Source organism: Ictidomys tridecemlineatus, chromosome 3 (assembly GCF_052094955.1).
Source record: "Ictidomys tridecemlineatus isolate mIctTri1 chromosome 3, mIctTri1.hap1, whole genome shotgun sequence".
NCBI classification, from domain to species: domain Eukaryota; kingdom Metazoa; phylum Chordata; class Mammalia; order Rodentia; family Sciuridae; genus Ictidomys; species Ictidomys tridecemlineatus.
In genome coordinates this window covers 210267278-210289391 of record NC_135479.1, presented here as the reverse complement: position 1 = coordinate 210289391, position 22114 = coordinate 210267278, and the positions used below count along the sequence as shown (strand labels likewise).

Below are 22114 nucleotides of genomic sequence, written 5' to 3'. Positions count from 1 at the left end.
TGGAAAGTCCATCCAGTATTGGGTCCTCCAACTGCCCCGAGTTGTCTGCCCTGGCTGACCTTTTTCACTGCAGGGTCATTGAAGAGTCCCTCCTCTTCTTTACCACTACAGACTGTGACACCAGTGGCCTTACCAGAGTGCCATGATGTGCCAAAGCTTCTTATCTCTACTCTGCTTCTAAATGGCAAGTCCTTTGTGGGAAGGGATTGAGTCACGCCCATCTCTGAACCTTCAGTGGCACAGTCCTTGACATATGATAGGTTCTTTGAAAATGTTTTCAGTTAAACTGTGTGATATTGGTATAACAACAGACACATAGACCAACGGTACCAACAGAAGACAGAGAGAAAAACCACCCAGAAACAGCCCTCTGATCCTTGATGACTGGAGAAAATATAGCCTCTTTAAAAAATGGTGCTGGGGAAACTGGCTATCTATATGTAGAAGAATGACCCCATTTCTCGCCTTTGCACAAAAGTCAATTCAAAATGGATCAAAGACCTAGGAATTAGACCATAAACCACACAATTCCTAGAAGAAAATGTAGGGCCAACATTCCAGCCTATAGATACAGGCATGACTTTCTCAATAGGACCCCCAAAGCTCAGGAAATAATGCCAGGAGTTCATAAATGGAACCGCATCAAATTTAAAACAATTAGGAATATGAACAGAGAGCCCACAGAATGCGAGAAAATCTTTGCTGAGAATTAACATCTAGAATCCATAAAGAACCCAAAAACTTTACACCAAAAAATCAAATGACCCAATTAGCAAATAGGCAAACTAATTAAATAGACGATTCTCAAAAGAAGAAATCTAAGTGGCCAACAAACAAATACATAGAGAGATTAGAACAACCCCTATAGAAATCAGTATGGAGTTTCCTCAAAAGACGAGGCATGGAACCCCACAGGACCCAGCTATGTCACTCCTCAATATTTATCCTAAAGAATTTAAGTCAGCACACTAGAGCAATACACGCATGCCCGTGTTTATAGTAGCACAATTCACAGCAGCCCAACTCTGAAACCAGCACACGCACCCATCAAAGGATGAGTGCATAAAGAAAATGTGAAAAAAAATGCACAGTGTATTCTTTATTCCTTCCTAAAGAAAAATACAATTATGTTACTTTGCAGGAAAATGGTTGGAACTAAAAGAACTTTCTGTCAAGTAAAATAAGTCACACTCAGAAGGTCATATGCTCTCTCTCATAAGCAGAAGCTAGATAGGAAAAAGGAAAAGAAGGGTGGAGTGGATCTCACCACAAACCAACGGGAGATCACAGAGGGAAGAGATCAAGGGGCCGGAGGGGAAGTGCTGGGAGGATGCTTTGGTCAAATTGTATCCTCATTTTGTGAGCAAATATGTAAAACAAGCCTCATCATTATGAACAACTAAAAGGTATCAACAAAAAATGTGGAAAAAAAGTTTTGAGTCATAGCTGGTCTTCAGTGGGCAGAGCCTTCTCCACTTCCTGTTGCATGTTCCGAGCTGCTGTCCCCCACCACGTCCCCCCTCCCATGGTGGGTTGCTCACCCTGGTCCCAGAGCAATGGAGTTGCCACCTATGGACTTAGACCTCGGAAACCATGAGCCCCAAATAAAGTTTTGTTTTCTACAGGGTTCTGGTCAGGTCTTTTGGTCACATGATCAAAGAAATGACTAAAACATAAAATTGCATAAAAATATCAGGTGCCCCTCAAAGAGAAACTTTAAACTATGGCTAATCATATGTGTATTTCTAAATTCAAAAAATTATCCCTTTATACTTTATCTTAATTAACAATTGTTATTCATTTTTGCTTTGAATTTATTTGAACAGTCCTACTTAGAGAAGCCTTCCTCTGTGCATAAATAATAAGTGATATTATTTTCCCTGGGAAATGTGTTCTCTAGGCTTCCTCATATCCAGGACTTTCACTCATCCATTTGTTAATTCTTTTTGGTTCTGTCTTGATCTTTAAAATTCTGATATCTAACGTCAGAGTTTTTAACCCTTGTTTGAAAACATCATACGATTGAGTCTCTTATTTATGTTGTAGAGAGCATGAAATTTTTGGTTAAACATAAAATAATTAGAATAGAATTGACTTCAATATTAGGAAACCAGATTTATCTTCAATAAAAGTTTTTCATGACTCTTGACTACAAGTGAGTCAGTGAATGAATCAATAAGTGGATTAATAGTTAATCCATAAATTAAAGAATGAGTGGATGTCAAAGACATGGCCCCAAACATGAGAATGTCTTCTATGCCTTTGTTGTGGCATGTGAGCTTTTCTGAGTTGCTTTGTGGAGTGATTTATGCACGTTGTTCTGTTTCCATGGGAAATGAGTTGGAGTCCTCTGGGTTAAGAAGGATGTCTTTGTATCTCCTTTGACTCAGACACTCTTGGAAGCGGATCTAACGCTTCTTCTGTGACTCACTGAGACCCTGAGAGCGTGTGAAGGGATGGATTTCCTCTCCGAAATGGCTCACTTCTTAAGGTGTGCCTAAGCCCTGCTGTCCTTACCTGAAGGAGGAGAGCTTTCCACGGAGAAGTGCACTTGCTTGCTTTTCGGATGCCCATCAGTTCATCATGAATCTAATTCACACTCCCCCCAAGCACACATACACAAAATCAGCATGGAGATTATGCCAAGGCCCTCTTTGTCTACACTGACCATTTGATGACCATTTGAGCAGCTTTCTTAGTAACATCTTTAAGACACTCAGGGTTTGACTTGAAATTCACAGCAAGGTCCAGGGGGAGGGAGGGAAGGCTCATGGATCTGTTGGGTAGGTTTTTCTCCTAATCCCCATTCAATTCTTCCAGTTAGTCATGAAACCATCACTCTTCACCTGTATCTTTCATTTACCAAGGTCAAAGGTTCTGAGTTGTTACCTTGAATAGGCCATTATCATCCCTCAGTCACAAGAAACAGGACCCCGTTCTAATACGCTATTCTCATCATCACTTAAAATAAACCCTGGGACAGACGGCTGAGGGAAATTGGAAATTGTAATTATAACATTTAGCACTGAATCTTATGAGTCTTTGAACTCCGGTGGGAATTGCTCCCAAGGAACAATGCCGCCATTTCCTGAAGGCGTCTATAACTCCTCAGTGAGCCCTAATCCCTGACACGCAGCCACTCACCCGCTCACTGTACTCTGCAAACATTTAACCCGAATGTGGTCTTGAAATGCATCGATACGAGTCAGGCATGTTCCAAACCCTCGAATGCATACCCTGTGATCTATGCAATGTCACACATGTACACTTTTACACCCAGACTTCTTTATGCCTCAGCCATATTCTCTGGACCTGTGGATGCTTCTCTACTTCTGTCATAAAACTGGATGTCCACCGGGGTGGGTTTCTCCTATTCTATAAGGCGGTAAGCTCCTTTGAAAAAGAAAGCTTATTCTCTCTCTCCTATCCATGCCTGACAGAGTCCACCCGGAGTTCATGAATGAATGGAATTATGGAAATATGCTAAGTGCTTCCAGGAGACAGACCAGTTCCTTCCACCTGGAGGAATCATGAACTTCCATGGGAAGAATAAATGGGCGAGAAAGGAGTCCAACAAGAGAAATTGCCCAGACAAAAGCATGGGGTGGTAGAGTAGGTTTGAAGTATTCTTCCTTTTATTTGATTATCAAGTCACCAAGGCTCATCAAGTCACCAAGAACCACCCTTGGAGATTCGAAGGACACTCATTCCTTGTGCCTGACATGAGCCAATCAAGCCAGAAACTCCTGGAAGGGGGATTGTGAGTAGGGGCCTGTATCTGACTAGTTTTTTGAAAAGCTCCTAACTCTCTTCTCACGTGTATCCGTGGTTGAGGGCCACTGGGTTACCTCAGGAAAAGTGAGCAGGAGGCCATATTGGGGACTTCACTAATGAATTTTTTAAAGTGATGGGGGTCAAGACTCTAGTCTCAGACAGAGTGAGAGGGAATGAACTCAGTGAAGAGATCATTTGGAGGCTGCTGAACGTGGCGCAGCCCATGAGCTCAGTAGATGGTGGCTTTGGTAGGCCGTTGGGCAAAACCCACACATCTGTTAGAAGTGAAGACTGGGAAGAGACGCAGAGGGCAGTGAGGGTACATGGTGAGGCTGTCTCTGAGTGTGTTTGCTTTCCTGTCTCCATCTCTAAGTAAATCTGGGGGTGAAGATGGGGATTTGGGAATCACTAAACACAGAAGTAAAAGTTGGCCATAAACGAGTCAATGAGATCTTCAAAGGAGGTAACGACTGGGAGATGACAGATTGTGTTGAAGTGAAGAAGAAAGACTCTCCGGCCACAGACAGGAGAAAGGGCTAGCAGCTGGTGGGACCCCTGTGTGAACTTATCTGAGTGGACAGAAAACTAAGAAGGTAAGGTTTCAAGAAAGGGGACATGACCCAGGGGACACCTGGGGATGGTGATGTTCCTGGAGAGACACCGACTTGGGAACTGGCAAGGCCTCCAAGGTGAAAGGTTACTGGGACATGGGACTGCAAATACCAACAAGAAACACAGACATTGGAGAACCACAGAGTGTACACGGTCAAGGTCACGGCACACTCAACGGCTCATGGAATCTATACAGTAATCGAGCACATTAAGAAGACTGCTCAGTCTGCTATCTAGTTTGAGAAGAACTGTAATTTAGTATCGTTAGCTATCAATTAGTCCCATTTTCCTCATCTGTCAAATGAGAGGTTTGGGTGAAATGACCTCAGAGTTCTCTTCCAGCACGGCCCATGGTGAACGTTAGAGCACATGTAAAATTCCAAAAGTCACTTGTTTAACTACAGATGTTCAGAGATGCTGTTGTTGGGCTCTGGAAGCTCGGCTAGGGCTATTACACACAAATCCCTGGGTTTTAGGGACTATCCTGGCTTGAAAAGAAATTGCCCTGTGAAAATACACACCTAAACCCTGGTGGGTGAGATCTCAAGTGCAGGGGAGGGGGATTGGAGGGTCGCTGAGGAGACATTGGAAGAACCCATCTAGGAAATTAGTAGATGATGAGGTCCCAATGTTTGTCAACTTGGAAAACTGCTTTGTGAATATTGGGAGAGAAGGCACTTCTTAAAAATTAAGACGAGGGTTGGGGGTGGAACTCAGTGGTAGAGCACTTACCTAGAACATGCCAAGCCCTGGGTTCAAGCCCCAGTACTGCAAAAATAAAAGGGCAAATTCGAAAATACCAGATGAGAACACCTAGGGATGCTAGGTAGAGCTCTGTAAATGTGACTCAGTTCCCAGAGCTGAGCTAATCGAGCAATAAATATAGGGCATCTTTCATCCCTTCAAAAATCATGAATAAGAGTAAACCAGACCTTGATTAGATCCTGAAAAACTAAGGTAAATTGTCAACTACAAGATATTTAAGCTAGAGGTTTAAATATCTTGTGAAAATCTTATCACTTTTCTTATGCAATGCGACTTTTGAATAACATTATAATTTTGGAAGAAACAAACCTAAGTGTGCATGCTTTTCCAAACAGCTGCATTTGTCATGCATCTCATTGAAATTAAGTTCTTTAAAGGCTCAAAACTACAAGTCATTTATTTGTGAATTTTGTTGAAATGCAATTTTTATGAGCAAAGTGACTACATTTTAGTTTTATACCCAAAGCCTTTATTTATGCAGAGAAGTCAAGGCTTCCATCTTTACAGTGAGGGCACCAGTATGAATCAGCTGCTTTGTGGAAGAAGCATTTGCAATCACAGAAGGCAGTGCTCAAGGTTTTGAGCACTGGAAGTTTCAAAAGTGGGAATCAGTAAGATATACACTATTGGGAATGGAAAAGTAGAGAGCAGGGAAAATCATGCCTGAGGTTAAGATGAGTCACCCCGGTTGGACCTTACAGAAATTCCCTGTGGACTTTCAGACACTCCCTTTGAGGTTCTGGGGGTTTCCCCCTTCCTTTTGAAATCACCTTTCATTTGCATCTTCTTTTGCTCTGATCAGCTGGACGCGTACTCCCTGGGCCCTTATCTGAGTCCAGGTGCTGGGTCCCAAGCTCAGATGCAGATCCCAGATACTTGAGCTCTAAGCAGGAGGCGTGTGTGCCACCCAAACCTGGTTCCATGGGCTCCTGTGATGCGGGGTGAGTTGGTGGAGCCTGCCCTTTGCTCCAGGAGGTAGGAGCCGGGCACGTGCATGGTGACAAGAACATCAGTCCACTATTGAACATCCTCCGTTCACTTACAAGGGCTGAGCCTAGGTGGCCAGGGCTTGTGGCACAGGGCTTCTGTGTGGGTGAAAGACAGCTGTCTTTCTCTCCGATACATCTCCAGCTACCTGACAACAAGAACCAGCACCCACAGAGGCCTGGCAGGCAGCACACAGGTTTTTTACCCTTCGGAGGTGACAGGGGACTCTAGGAGTTTTCTCTCTCCTGGATGCTCTCTAAGGGGTTCTAGAACCTTGGAAGAATGACCTGGTGGAGGCTCACCCTGTAGTGCTTAAAATTGTCATGGCCCCGTGTTTTCTGCAGTGGCCTTCATTGGGGTCAGAGGTTTGCTCCACTTTGCTTTGAAAGCAGCCCCTGTGGTGGCTGCTTAATATCCACAAACGGGAGCAGGCTGGTGGCTCCCGTGATGTCACGTGGCTCTCGTGTGCCTTCACCCATGTGAGTTCCACATGCATCCTTCCAGGTGCTTTTTCCTGGCACGATCTGTTTCCATGGTGACCTTCGGCACGGGACCTGGATGACCCGCGTGGAGTGATGATGACCCAGTGTGGTGGCCGGAGATGATGTGGCATGGGCAGCACTGCACCCAGGCCCACTGCTTCCCCACGAGAAAAGTGCCACGGGACCACTCAGCTCAGCCCCCAGGACTTGCCGCCCCAGGACTTGCATCTCAGCGCGGCCGTGGCCATGGGGGAGTCCAGGGAAAGAGCCAGGGACACGTTCCCATGGTTCGGGGAAAGTAGGAACCGTACACCCTTTTAAATTTTCATTTTTGAAATATTTTTACTTTTTAAAACGGACACCTGATAACTGTATATATTCATAGGTTCCTTTTAAAGTCTGCAAATGTTTAATGGGCTTTCTATTTCTTTCCATCGTTCCCCTCATCTGTTTCCGGACGACCAGCCACTTCAGTGATTTTACTTCCTCCTGAGCTTGGGTTCACTTTTCCCCTTTCAGACTCCTCCTGAGATTGGGGCAGGCCTGGTGAGGTGCCCAGGCAATGCCTGGAGAGCGAGCTCTGTATGTGCTGCAAACCCCTGGGCAAGTCCTGCGGCCCCTCTCTGCCTCGGTTTCCCCATCCGTAACGGGGAGAGAGGGTTTGACTAACTTCTCAGAAACCCCTTTAAGTTTTAATTTTCTGTGTAGTGAAGGTTAAAGTAAAGCACAGAGATTAGCTGGACTCCAAATTTGAGCTTATCTAAAGAGCTCCAACACTGTTCCCTGGAAGATGCCCAGCCTGGCTTTGCCACGGAGTTGATCTGAGAGGTCCGCTCAGCTGAGACTTGGCTGCTTCTGGTGTTTTTCACACAGGGATGGACTTGGTTCCACAGTCAGAGCAGGGTCATCTCTCAGAAAGGCCCCTGGTGATGGAAGGATCCTGGTATCAACATACCTGCTGCACATGAAATTGTTAGGGTGCCTGCTATGGCTATGGGGTTACAGCAGGCCCAGGCGATCACATACACACCCACTCCCTGAAATCTCAGTGTTCTTGTAAGTCTTCTATTCCCTGTCCCCGTAAGGCAAAGAATGAGGTGCATGGTTTTTTTCTTGGTCCTGCCATAAACACAATGCTCTGGTCAAATCGGCAGATTTTTGTCCTGTTCCCATGGTTTTGACAAAACAGCATGATCACCAATCCACTTCCTGGGATTCATGCTGAACTCCGTGTTGGCACTTTGGTGACAGGGAAGTAATGTGATACAAGGTACAAGGTGGAACCAGACAGACTTGGATTCAAATCTTTTGGCTGCCCCCTTGTGCATGGAAGTGGCTGAGGGTCTGAAAGCCCACTTCCAGGGCTTTCCAAAGGGGAGGTAGGGTGCATTCTGGAGGAAACGGGGCTTGTGACTTTGGACAAGTGATCTTGCTTTCCTGTCTCTCAGTTTTCTCATTTGGATGAAGAGAAAGGTCACCCCTTGCCCCCCAACCTTGCATTAAACAGGGACTGCACACAGCCCAGCACCTTTGGTTCTGGGGCAAAACAGGACTCAGACAGGATAGTTAGTTTTAGTTCAGCCAAACCCATGGGGCCCTCAGCCCACCAAGGGCTTCTCACCTACCTGGGAAGTCGGGGTTGCCTGTACCACACAAATGCTCAGATGGGGCCCCGGTGTATGGCCAGAACTTAGCAGCACATTCTAGGGTTTGTTCAGGCTGGAGAAGGAAAATTCAGGAAGTGGAGAACTGATCAGGCTCCACTGGTTTGTAAAGCTGAGCCTCCAGGGGCTTGAAGGATGGATAAAGAGAGTCCAACAGGAGCAGGGAAGAGCCGCTCTCAGGCAGGGGACTGCAGTGAGGTGGGGGACGAATCCCGAAGACTGAGCGGGGGCCTCAGGGAGGAGTGGGCCGGAGGGAGGGTGAACTGGAGATCTGGCAACGTGGAACCTGGCGAGAGGCAGGAGGTCACACACAGAGCTCCGGGGGCGGGTGCTGACGAGGACCGGGTTCAGTAGACGCAGCTGAGACTGGCGCTAAGTGCAGACACCCCGGCTCACAGGGTCACCAGGGAGACTCTCAGACCAAAGCTTGTTCTGTCCCCTCTTCTCTGATCTCAGAGAGCTCCGTGGTTTCCTCCACACCAGCTCGAGCCGTATGCAGTTAATCCATAGTTTACAGGGTTTCCCACACGCCCGTGTATGTTTTCCACTGAAGTCTGGCCTTTTTCCTGGGCCCACCCGAATTCCCGAGCTGGGCTGGCTTTCGTGCCAAGTTCGTATTCTCTCTTTGTCACTCTCGGCTCCAAATAAAACTTAGAAGAAAGTTACCTTTCTAATGCTTCTATATATTTTCCTCACAGAAAAGTAAGAAGAACCTCAAAAAATAGTTAAAAGAGCGATTTCTGATTCACTGAGCATGACCGTGTTTGTAGAGTAAACCCAGGAAGCTGGCTCTCTTCCATCTCAACTTTGTGCGTTGGTTGGAGTGACCAGGGCTTATAACTCCTTTTGCAGGTTAAAAAAGAAAAGGTGCTTGGAGACTTCTTAAGGGTGGCAACCTAGACTCTGGAATTCAGACTTTCTTTATAAAGTAAGGTTTTGTCTTTAAAAAAATAAAATATCAAAAAACAAAACAAAACAAAAAAAACCCAGAACTATATCATAAGGGAATAGGGCCCTTAGCAGGGAAAGTACGAGTCGCTTTTAGTCATTTTCTCAATACTTTCACCAAAAAATAAAAATAAACAAATAAATCTCATCTAATTCTCCTATCTTCCCTGTGGTTGGAATTTTCCTGAATTTCACAGATAAGAAACGAAGAAGTAAGGCACCGTGCTCAGGTTACCCAGCCCGTACGTGGTGGTCTCTCTGTCTCACCTTTTCTTCTCCAACTGCCCTAAGGAAAAGCCTGTGGTCAGCCTGTTCGGGGAGCAGGAGGATGGGGAGTCAGCAGAGAGGGGAGAGAGCAGGTGCCCCCATTGACCACTATCGTCCACTCAGTGGTCCACTAGGGCACTGGGGCTCAGAGCCATGAGGACTTTCCCTGAGGACTCTGGGATCTGGTGTCCGCACACCTGGACTTCACCTAAGGACCAAAGTCTCTCTTCACCAGGTCAGGCTGCCTCTGGGATCAGAATGACCCTGTGTCTGTCTCACTTCCTTACCTGTCAGGGGCAGCTCCTCCTCCTCCTCCCATCTCTGTTTCTGTGGGGTTCCACGGACTCTTATCAGATATTGGTATTCTCTCACCTAGATGTTTCCAAAATGTGTTACTTATTTGACTTTGGCTAAGAAAATTTCGGCTGCCTTTTTTTTTTTTTTTAAATCCACCTACATACTTTTCAAAATTGCCGTAACGTCTCTCTTCCTGTTTTGCTGAGGTCTTGCACAATCACAGCGCAGCCCTGGAGACCAGAGGACCACCGCAGCAACACAAACCTGAAGCTGCCTGTCTGTCAGCCACAGCCAGCAGCAGCTTCTCGTTCCAAAGGGAACTGGCTTCGCTTCCTCCCCTGCTCTCCCTCGTCAGTACTATCTTTGTCAGATCCTGTCTGTGTTCAAAAGGTTGCTGATCTTATGAAAGAATAAACTTGAAACGTCTTGCTTTAATCAGGGCAGTAATTAGCAAATTTGGACACCACATTATCTTTCCCCCCCCTTTTTTTTTTATTGGAAACACATTCAAGAATGGGCTTGTCGTTTATTCTCACAGTTTATTCAGTGTCTCAAAAAACTGAGACACATAGCTGGCAAAAGCCAGGTACTTCCCCGGTTACCGTGAGTTGCTGGAACCTTCCTTTGTGTCTCCATCCCATCCTGATGTGACTACAGGAACATACGGGGTCATCCCTCTAACACGAGCTCATACGCCTTAAGCCATGATGGATGTTAATCTCTGAAATTGCTCGTTGACTTGAAGGAGGAAGGGGAATGGCTTAGCCACACTTGGGACAAGAGGATGAGAAACTTGCCACCAACAGGCGTAGGAGCCCTCAGCCTCCAGCCCTGGAGGACCCGCCTTTGCTCGCCAGCCACAGCCTCTCCCCGTACCCAGGATGTGAGTTTCAGGGACTACCAAGCCTCCTCCACCCTCTTTCCTGGTGTCCTCAGACCTACAGCCTCCCCCCTGACTCCCAGTCGTGTGCACCTCCATCCTTCTCCGCATCTCCGACCATGAGCCAAGGGCAGACCGTGGATCGCCTCTTCTCCAGAAATCCCCACTGCCCCTCACGGCTGAGCTGTCAGACGTGGGTCTTTCAGCTCCTCTCTCAGAGTTGATTCTCTTTTACTTGGTGGATGTCCCTCCTTCTCCCCTAATCATGTGCGCCCTGGTCTCCTCCCCTTGGGTTTCTCTTTCGTCCTTTCTTGACATCCTCTATCTTACTTCCTGAGGATTCCTAGACCCACCCCTTCAATGGTGACTCACCTGCCGTATCTCTTCAGAGAGCCAGCTGGGCTCCGGACACCCCCAGGCACTTCCTAGAGAACTGCTCAGAACGGAAGGGTCCAGCACCGAGTCCCTACTGCTTTCCTAAATTAGTCCTGAGTTTTGGTTCCTAACTGACATCACCCTTGTCCACATCTCTGTCTTTAAACTCCTTCACTCCCGCACCCCATCCGCAGCACGCTCCCAGACCCCACCTGCCAACACATCAGGGGCGCATGTCCCCTTGACGGTCTACCGCCATCGCCGCGTTCCAGCTCTTCATTCCTTTTTACTCAGACTCTCAAAGTACCCTTCCTCCTGTCGCTTGGTGTCACCACCATACCAATATTTACATGTAGTCAGAAACTCAAAAGTTAAAACCTTCGGTGACTCCGCAGTGCCTCCCAACCCAAATGGCAGACCGTTCTTCCCAGCCTCTGTTCCTGTCCACACTTCTACCCCTGAGTCCCACCTCTCCGTGCACAGCACCAAGGATGTGGCCTCCACAGACCAATGACCTTGCTTCCAAGGCCACCTTACCTCTTCTGAAGCCTGTAACCATGAGCAAGCTACTTAACCTCTGCAGCCTGCTGGCCTCACTCCAGGGAGGTGGAGGTGAAGCTACTGTGTGGCGCAGGGAAGTGCCCAGAGCTGTCTGGCCTTCTGCAGGTGCTCGCGGCATCTGCCCTCGGTGTCCCGATGACTGGCATCTTCCCTCTCATGTTCCTTCCCCACAGCAGACTCCACCCCTGGGGCACGGCAGCCTGCTGGCCTTCAGTGGCTCATGTCCCTCTCCTGGCCTCTGGGGTGGGCTCTCCCTGTCCTCCCTCGAAATCCTCTTCATTCCTCAAGGCTCATCTCAAACACTCCAATGCCTTTCCCAGCCTTCCAAAGGGGCCCCGCTCTCCCTCCTCGACTCTCCCCAGCCCTTAGATAAGATCCTTCATGTGACTCTCAGCACGTTCTGCTGGGCAACGCTCCCTCTCGGGCTGTGGGTGTTCCTTTTTTCGGTTTCGTCGCCTCTGTTCCTATCCACACTTCTTCCCGACAGCACCTGGAGTTTCCCTGAGATCCAGGACTAAGTCTACTTACATCTTCTGAATAGATGTAAGACCACCCAGCCTCCTACAGAGCCAGCCCTCAGCTAGGTGGAGGCGACTGAAGGTGAGAGCCTAAGCAGTCAAGATTTTAAAGGGAGTTGGTTTACAAACTCATTTGACATGTATTTCCCCTGTTAGACCATAACCCTGCATCAGACCATCTCTTCAGATATCGAAAACTAGGCACAGAAATGTTGTTCAAGAAACATTCCCAGGATATTGGACAAGACAAGTTAAGATCCATAATTATAAAATTCATGTTTAAATATGCATATCCTCATGCAGCTTCAGAATCTGAAATGCTATGCACCGGCATACCCTGCTCCCATTTGGAATGAAATGCATATACTTGCAATCACAGAAAGTGGCTCTCATAACTTTTAGTCCTATAATATTTCATCTTTAAAATGGGAAAATCTAGAAAATTCTTTTCAACTTAAAATTTGAAACACATTAGAAATCAAATACTTTATTCGCACAGTATGCTAACACAGACTACATCTAAGCCTAGCCTTTGAAGGAGAACAAAATACTGCTAATTTTCTTCTATTGGGTTTGCTGTACCATGGACCAAATCACCCCTTACACCCCAAGGTGGGTAAACGCCTCCTTTCCTGTCTTTCTCTGTTTTTTTTCCTCCAGGATCAAACTGGAATTCCATCCCACATTTCCAGGCTGAACCCTGCTAGCTCTGCATTACTTGATTCTGTTTTATTTCAAGTCTCCTCATTTTCTTCTTTCCAAATACTCTGCATGTTTCCCATTTTCCTTTCATCAGTTCTACACAATTACAATGTCATAGGCACACAGTGGCCTGTTTCTTCTCACTTATAAAAGGTATCTCCTTACTGACCCCATTACACAATTCCAGCAGCCCATCTAACTAGTTACCAGTTTTAAAATATGTGCGTTCTGAAAAACACTACAGTAAAAAAAGTCTATGTGTGCGTTTGCAGGATGAGATAGATGTGGGTTTTGGTTCAAGGGAAGATGTAATTACAGCAAAACTTTTGCTTTCATGTCGATGCTTGTGGACTCGATAAATATTGCCTGAGGATTCCATGACTAAGCACTGGGAGCACAGAGAGAGAATCTGGTAAAATCTCCATTGTCAAGGAAGGTTTGCAGCCCCGCAGGGGAAGGAGACAGAAACAGCCACTGTGAACTCAGGACCAGTGGAATGAGCCACCTACATCCAGGAATGGGACAGAAGTTCTCAGAAGGCTCCCAGGCCATGCTCAGACGAGGACCAGGGACGATTCCCTCATGCTGAAGCAAGGCCTGAATCCAAGACAGAGGGAAAAGTTTACAGCCTTGGTGTGGACAGTCACACACACACAGTCACATAAAAACACACTGCATACAAAGATCCACAGAGGACAGTGCGTTCATATACGAGACTTGCTTAAATTCTATAAAAAGTCATAAACAAGATTCTGTTATCGTGGAACTGGTTATGTTTGACTGTGATTTATAAAAACAGATAATAATTACATAATTTATGATTTAATCAGATGATCTCTGTGAGATTACTCTTATTTTTTTTACTATCCACTTTTAATTCACGTTGTTTTGTGCGAGTGTGTATGTGTGAGTGTGTACCTTTGTAAATTCATTTACATTCTTTTGGGGGATAGGGTGGATATAAAGAGACAACGAGACAAACCATCAAAGTACAAAATCATTCTCTAGGACTGACTGTAAGTAGCCACTTTGAAGTCCCAAAAGCTGGCTGGTCAACTGCAGGGTCAGCTAGGCCCCAAAGGGACAAATCATAGCCAAGCGGAGCCGGAACATCACAGTGCTCTTTCTCAGATCACAGGACACCCTGCCACCCATCCTACGCCAATCACAGTTGACCATGTATCCCCGGCAGAGTCGGGCACAGGAGTAGGGAGAGGTGGGCCACAGCCTGTAGGTGGATGTGCAGCTCGGGTTGGAAGCCAATGCATGCCTTCGCCCTGGGACTTCTTGGGGTTTTCAAGGTGTTAATGTTCACTGTGATGTTTCCAGGGAGGCCTGCAAACTAAGAAGCCCCTAATCCTGCCTGAGCCAAGACCTTCTCAGTTCTTGCAGGGCTAGAGTTACAGCAGCCTCCGCACACTCCCTGCTCACAGCAGGACCTCCCAGGTGGACAGGGATGCTCTGCTGTCAAGCCCGACTGTGTTTCACAGCCTGCCCTCTTGCCTCCTGGCTAGGGGAATCACTCCTGCCCTCAGGGCCTGAGATAGGAAGTACTGGAGAGGTCTCCTCCAGCTCCTGGAGACAGTCCTCAGTCTGCAGGGGCCAGGAGCTATGCCCTGAAGTGTTTGTTGACTGTGTCACTACGGTGTTTGTGTTGGTAAGGACGGAGCCATGCCAGGCCCTATCCGACTCTTCAATTAGGGATGGTGTGAAATGTTTTTAACATGTTAAATGGTTTAAACCATATTTAGAGGGCCTTTTATTTTTTTTTTTCCATTTTGTCTTTAATATGGACCTTTGGTTGAAATCATAGTTTTGACATTTAATAAACAAAGTACTTGAAATAAAGCAAAAATAAAGTATGGAGAAGCTCTTGGTATTGGAACAGGCTCCACTCCTGTGCAGTCTGTCATGGCTGATGCTCTCGCTAAAGGCACACCCACAGCGACTTCATCACTGCCTATTTAGGTTGGTGTGTGATGTAGCTAACTGTTTGTTTAAAAATTCTTTCCATGGACTTCTGGGTGCGGTTCTCATTCCTCAGTATTTACAGACACAAGCAGCCAGGTGTTTCGGGGTTCGTATATCTTCTCTCCCAGCAGGTACCCAGGTTTGGGTTGGGAGCAAAGCCAGCAGGCTGCCAAGTTTCCTGAACATTCGAAGTAAGGTATAAACTTCTCTGGTTTTTCTTGAAATGTAGGAATAGATACAAATGGTAACTTAGGTAGTAAATTAGGAAAGCAAGGTTTGGGGACCTGACTGTGTATTCTTTGGCATAGAAGAGAAGGCCAGAGCAAGAGATCAATCTGCACAGAGTTGAACGCATAAACATCGTGGAGTGAGAACATTATTTGGCCTGGAGGGGGCACAGGTTTAGCAAGCGTTCGAAGCAAGAAATGACCCTGTTAACTGCCGTCGGAAATTGGAAACAGCATTAATAAAAACCAAAGGGGAGGAAGGAGCACCTTGCCAGACACACGGATCTTACGCCGGGGCACATGCTCCAAGTCCATTCAAGGAGAATATTGTGATTCTCTAACATCATTCTGGTGCTCAGCTCATGACTAGGAAACCCTTCTCGGGGTTTTAAGTTAGGGGCTTTCCACGTGAGGAGCATGGACCATTAACTTCCATGCCCACACTCTCTGCTCTAGGAAAACAGCCCTGATAGCATCTTTCCGGGATAGGACCTAAGGTTGCATGGAGGATAGGAATCTACCCTTCATGGCAACGTGCAGTATCCCAGACACCGTGCGGACTGAGTTCTCATATACCACTGATCATTAGATACGGGTAAGTACAACTACTGGGCATTTTGGCGTTTCATTTCTCAGAGTTGCTGAGTAACCAGCAGCTTGCATAAATTGATTCATTCCTTCATTCAAGAAACACGTTTGGGTCCTTGTTTTGTGAGATACAGAATGGCTTGATCATGCAGCTGATGGAACTCTCCCTTCTCCAGAGCCTTGTCCAAGTTGGCATCCACAATTGTGCACTCATTTTCCTTGAAGAAAAAGCTGTATAATCTTTAAGTGCTACCAAATCTCAATCAGCCTCTTGCAGAAGCACTAGAGAAAATGCACAGGAATTTCACAACCATCAGCCGAACTCCAGGGCAGCTCTGAGTGGAACAGGACGTGGATGGCCCCTCAGCACCCCGAGACCTGGTGCTGGTCCTCACCATCAGCCCTGGTGCCTCAGTGGTTAGTGTGGCCTGCAGTCCCAGAAACGTGTCGGGCTCAGGCCGTCATTACCCTGAACTCCGGCCTCTGGGTGACACTGTGGACAGGCAGTGCTGTTATTGTCTTCCACCAGCCCAGGACCTGCTTATCTTAATCAGGTCTGGACTGCTCCAAGTTGGAGCCGCAGGGTCATGGGGAAGGACCAACAAAGTCACCGCTCCCTGTGCTGCTAATTGCTTCCATGGTCTCCTCAGGCCGGAGGGGACACAGACTCTGTCACCTACTGGACAAGCATGGGGTGAGGGATGGGCTGGCATGCACTTTTGTACCTAGATGGAAAGCTGGCTTTCTTCTTGTGTGTGATGTGAGCATGACCAGGCCACTCTGATCCATCTTGAGAGTGTGGCCGAAATATCTGGAATTTCCTGCTCTAGATAGAACGTTAGGTCTAGAAACCCAGGTTGTGTTCTGGAATTAGGCCTGGGTGAACTTCTCCAGTCAAATGGGGTCTCCAGGGCCATTGGCTTTGAAAGACAGTGCCCATCACAGGGACAGCTGGACCTACTCGCTCACGGAGCGCGGCCTTCTGTTTACAGGAGGAGCATCGATGTTTTCCACCAAGTCCCTGGGAATGTGGCACACTGCACCAGGTGGATCCCGGTTGGATCAGGAGTGGGCCCACCATGGTCTGAACGGATCCAGAGAGCATTTGGTGGAGGTTACATCTGTCACTTGTCATTTGTCTTCTCTCAGGAATGTCTGTGTTCTTGTTTTTTCCCCTTTCATCTAAGAAAGTAGCACTTAGTAAATAAAACTTCTTTCTCAGAGCCTTTATTTCAAAATTATTAATTATTATTGTCGTTTCTCTCTTTCTCTCTCTCTGCCATCAATCCCGCCTTTCAAGATGGGGAGCAGGGTCTCTTTGCTCCTTACTTTAGGGAAGCTTTAGCACTTCTAGGACTTGCCTCTGAAGGACTGCTGGTCACACAGCTCCTTATCCTGTGTGTAGAACAGGAACCAGGAAGTTACCTGAGTGGTAACAAAGAGCCAGGTGTGTGGGTCACACCTGCTCCCTTCCAGGGCACTGTGTCCTTGAGAGGCCAGAGCAAGACCCACCCTGGTGGCTCCTGGGGAGCAGAGGTGAAGAGCTCATGAGAGCGTGGACGGTATCCTTGTCTGGTTTGCCTCTTGCATTTGCCCATTAATAATCAACCAGCTTTTTTACAAACATAAAAGCTAACATTAATCCTTGCAATAGCTTCCTATTTTTGGAGTGGAGCTATTTTTACTTGAAAGAAGAATTAAAACAACACGTTTGAAGATACCGGATTTACTCTGGTGTGAAAAGCTCAAACTGCTGCAGGGGAGGACAGGAGGTCCTTACTTGTACATTAAAGCAAGGAAGCAACTCGGGAGGGTGTGCCCTGCAACCAGTGTTGCCAGGGGCAGGCCATTCAGCTGTGCCTTGCCCACTCTGTGGACTGCTTTTTTGGTTCTGAGATACTGATGCACATACAAATACACCCTGGACTTAACCCTGGGCTCCAAAGCAACATGTGCAAAAACGTCAGGGGGCTGTGCCATGCCTCGAACAGATGGGAGAGACTGGGCAGGAAGGGATCTGTTTGGTGCTAAAAGCACACATGTGCGGGCTTTCTTATATCCAGCGTGTTGCTATCATTCAGGTGTATAATTACACACACACACATGCACACACACACACACACACAGACACACCCCAAGAAAGAACAGGCAGCCGTTCAGGATTTCCGAAGCGCAGTGCAGCACAAAGCGGGGCATGCTCAGCCCTGGGGGAAGGAGCCAAGAGACCTGCTTTTGTTGGCTCGGGACTGCTGGCACGTGAAGCCTGGGGTCCCACTCTCTCTTCCCCCCAAAACACAGGCTGTCTGCACTGGTTGTAAGTGTGAGGAGAGGAAACTGGGGAAATAGCACTTTGTGTAAAAATGACCACAACTCTGGGTGGGAGGAAGGAGTGGGCAGAAGGAAGGAGGGCTTTTCAGAAACGCGTTTCCTTAAGCCACCAGAATAAAAAATGCCACCAACACTGTTCTCCAAAGCTCCCCAACCACTTCGGCATCTATTGAATCCAGACAAGAAAAGGCTGCTCCAGACCTGGTGAGCATTCTGAGGCAGGACCCAGCAGCCTGGTCAACCCTTCGCTCGTCAGCCTCCTGCGAAGAGCACCGGGTGACCCCTGGCTGGCTCCCTGCGTAGCCGTCCACCATGTGACAGACGGCCAGGGATGAGGAAGAGTGCTGAAAGATAGCCCAGGAAGGTGTGGCAAGGGCAAGCTCTGGAGCTCCCAGGTGAGTGCGTGATGGCTCAGCCGGAGGTCTCCCGAGTCTCTATCTGGTTCTCACAAGAGGATGACATTGAAAAGTGCGTTATAGCTTCATGTGACATTTTCTTTCAGTTTTAGGACAATTTTAAATTGCAGAGGCTTTATCACCTAAGGCTGTGACTGACTGTGACCTAGTTGTTTAAACATTCACGAGGGACAAAGCGGGGAAGAGTCTGGAAGGACAACCACTGTGTGTGAGTGGGGAGAGTGGGGGATTTCGGGGTTGCAGGAAAGGAACGTGGAGAGTCACTCCTGAGTCTTTCAAAATCCTTCTGACAGGTCAAGTGGGGGAAATTAAGATAGGTTTAGATGAAAAGAAGTTAACCTGAACATTTCAGTAGAAATTTGGGGTCTTTTGTTCCCTGGAGTTGAAGTATTGCATTTCTTGTAAGTTTCCTAACCTGTAACTGGAATCAGTCGTGAGGTCAAGGAACGTCTGTGGAACAACAAATTCTGATTTCCTCCAGGCAACGAAATGCGGAAGTAGAGAGGGGACAAAGTAGGCTTTACAGGAACCACGGGCAGATTTCACCCAGGGTAGCATTTCTTAGCTCAGAATAGTCCAAACTCGCTTGAAATCATACACAGATTACAAAAAGCATTATCAATGGGTCGTGGACCAAGTTCACAGTGTTTCCAAAGTCAGCACTGTTTACATTCCTTCTACCTACCACAGAAGACTTACGTAACCTCTTTTCTCATAAGGATAGGTAACAGATTTTAAAATATTCCCATGAGGTTTCGCCTTACGGCAACCTAAACTGATTTCTTCACCCACAAAGGAAAATGACTGCTAGAGAATTAGCCAAAGAGCTATAGAATCGCTGAAAACCAGGCTCCGACAGACGCTGTGATAGAAAAACACTTGCAGAGAGAAGTCAAAGTCACTCCTCTCCCGTGATCTAGACCCCTTACACCCGCGGCAAGCAAGACAACATCTGGATACTGTTTCACAGGCAAGAATAAAGTGCTCTTTTTCCTTTGCCCCATCATTAAGGGAAAAACCCGTTTTCCACAAGCAAACAACACTTGTTAACTTCCCCCAGATAAGCCTGGACGTCTTGAATGATTTAAGTTAAGTTTCAAAAGAATCTCAACTTTCTCATTGCCTTTAGAAGGAAAGTTTTTCAAAAATACCTCTAAAACGCTGCACGCCCCAGCGTGGGCACAAGCGTGTGCCTCTTACCTGCAGAGACGGAGGGCGCAGGCTCCTGGACAGACGTGGAATTGTGGCAGCCAAGGGAAGGCTCAGTGGACGCAGGTTGCCCTGGGGAAGGTGGGTGCTGAGGGTTTCTCCAGAGGAAGAGGACTCTCTCACTGCTCAGTGTCAGTCAAAAACAAGTTGGTTCAAGTTTGAGGAGGAATTACCTGAAGGAACTGAAGAGAGAAAGAGATTGGGAGAGATTGGGCAGTGGAGGAGGGAGGGACAGAGAAGGAGGGAGGAAGGGAAGAGAGAGAGAGAGAGAGAGAGAGAGAGAGAGGAGAGAGAGAGAAGGAATCTGAGAATGGAGTCCATGATGTCAGCGGTGTCTGCAGGTCTTAAGGAAACCTACAGCCCAGCCCAGGACTCCAGGGGCACCCAGTCCCCGGCTCTCCAGACACCTGTGCAAAACAGGGCAGATGCCCTTTTTAAAGCATGCCAGTTAATCTCTGAGGAAACCTCGGCCACTCTTATCAAAGCCGTTTTTAAGGTCCCTTTACCTAAGGAAACTACAAACAAATAACCAGATGACCTTTCCCAGCAAGCTCTCCCCACCTCAAGTTCTGTTCTCCGTCTTTCCCCTCTCCTCGCCTCAGATGCACATTCACAGAACTCCCACCTCCCGGGGCAAGCAGGCCACACCCGCAGGAACCAAACCTGGGCCAGGAAGCCTAAGCCGAATGTCACCGAGGGCAACGTCGTTTTCTGGTTTTTCTATTGCCTTTTTATTCCCTAATTGGGGGGAGGGGGAACACATAAAATAGTTGGACAGATAAATAGGGAAAACTGGGTTCTTCCGGATCGTGGGGATGAGGCTGGGGATTCATACAGGACTTACCTAGGGTCCAGCCTTTTTGTGAGAGGTGGTGACATCCTTGGTGCAGATGCCTAAGGAGGGGTCTTCTGGGGTCCCCTGTAAACCAGGCAGTGAGTGTCTTTCGATGGCCCAGCTACGGGTCCTTCCCACACCAGGGGTCCTCCTGCAGCCACCTGGTCGGGCAGTCCACGGAGCGCAGGCTTTCCTGGCCTTCCTGCGGCAGAACGTTCGATTATCCCAGGAAATCCTAAGAGGTGGCTGGTGCAAAGGTTATGTCAGGAGGAGCAAGGTGTCTGTCACAGAGGGGACAGTGACAGACTCACATGTCCCCTGTCCAGACAACTCTGCCCACATGTCCTCTCTCTGCTCCTCATTCACGGCCCAACTCCTTATCACCCATCAGGTCTTCACCCACATGGCACCTGCCCAGGAGGTCCGCATCTGAGGGGGCCCCCAAACCAATCCTGCATCTCAGCACGCCTTTCTATTGTGTGTGGCACTTACCAGCCCCTCAAACGCTGTCATTGACTGTCTGTGTTCCATTTTGGAGCTTGACCACAGCTGTCCTGGTTACCAACCTCATCCTCATCACAGTTCAAGCTTCCAGGGATACCTGGCATGGCACGGACCCTCAAAAGAAAGAAAGCACACACACACACACACACACACACGCACACACACACACACGCACACGCACACACATGCACACACACGCACACGTGCAACCCACACACACGCACACACACACTCGCACATGCACACACATGCACACACACGCACACACACATGCACACATACACACACCACATTTGCCAAGATGGAATGATGAAAGATTGTAAATGGAGGATTTGATTTACGATAATCAAACTTTAATTCTTACCTTCTTTTATTTGATGGCTATATCCAGATTCAGCTTCCATTAGCAAATTAACCTTGAATATTCTCTCACCATATAAGACTTTTAAAGACATTATTACTTTGACCTCAGACCAAAATATAAGCATGATTTGTCATCTTTTAAGGGCAAGGAAATTAAAAACAGAGAGGGTAAGTGATTTGACCAAAGTCACAGAGCTATGACTTCAGGCTCAAAACAGCTCTTCTAACTTTTAGTCCATGCACTTTATATTATTCTACATTTTTCTCAAATTAGACTATTGTGGACATACATATGCATGTGTACATTCCTTTCAGCATCAAGTAATATGATCATAGCTTAGCACTCTAGCGAGTTGTGTTCTGATATTCATTCATGACACAGCCTTGAAGATGATACAAGAAGAAAATGATGCCTAAGTAGCACGAATATCATAAAAAATTAAATGTTAGGACAATATTGTTCACTTTGGTGGGGCTTGCCTGTTCTCATTTTGTGACATACCAACCATTAGGTTGCCCATCTGACCAAATTCACCAAAGAAGGTGAAGCATTAGAAAGGCATGACTGGAGGGCTTGGTAGGTGAGTAAGAAAATTCTAGAATGACCCTCTCTGAGACATCTGTTTTAGGGGACAGACTTTGTTTTGTGTGTTTTAATAATGGAATGATCTGTCGATTTCTGGGAATTTTTGAGGCTGAGGTAAATAAGAAAACTTTCAGTCCTGACAATGATATCTTGTCCCCCAATATCCGTCCCATCCAGGGAGTAAAATCTGTTTCTTAACATGGTTATCAGGGCTAGGGCCTGGGATTTACTGAATAAGATCTCATGAAACAGCTA

At 47.1% G+C, this 22114-nt stretch overlaps 1 protein-coding gene across 1 annotated transcript in view; it reads right to left on the bottom strand.

Moving 5' to 3' along the window:
* Positions 1–19754, bottom strand: part of Kcnj15 (potassium inwardly rectifying channel subfamily J member 15) — a 46834-nt gene extending 27080 nt beyond the window's left edge. Inside the window, exon 1 of the mRNA XM_021725352.3 lies at positions 19563–19754. The gene's annotated coding sequence lies outside the window, so the exon portion shown is untranslated. The remainder of the gene's footprint in view (positions 1–19562) is intronic.
* Between the last annotated feature and the right edge of the window lie 2360 nt (positions 19755–22114).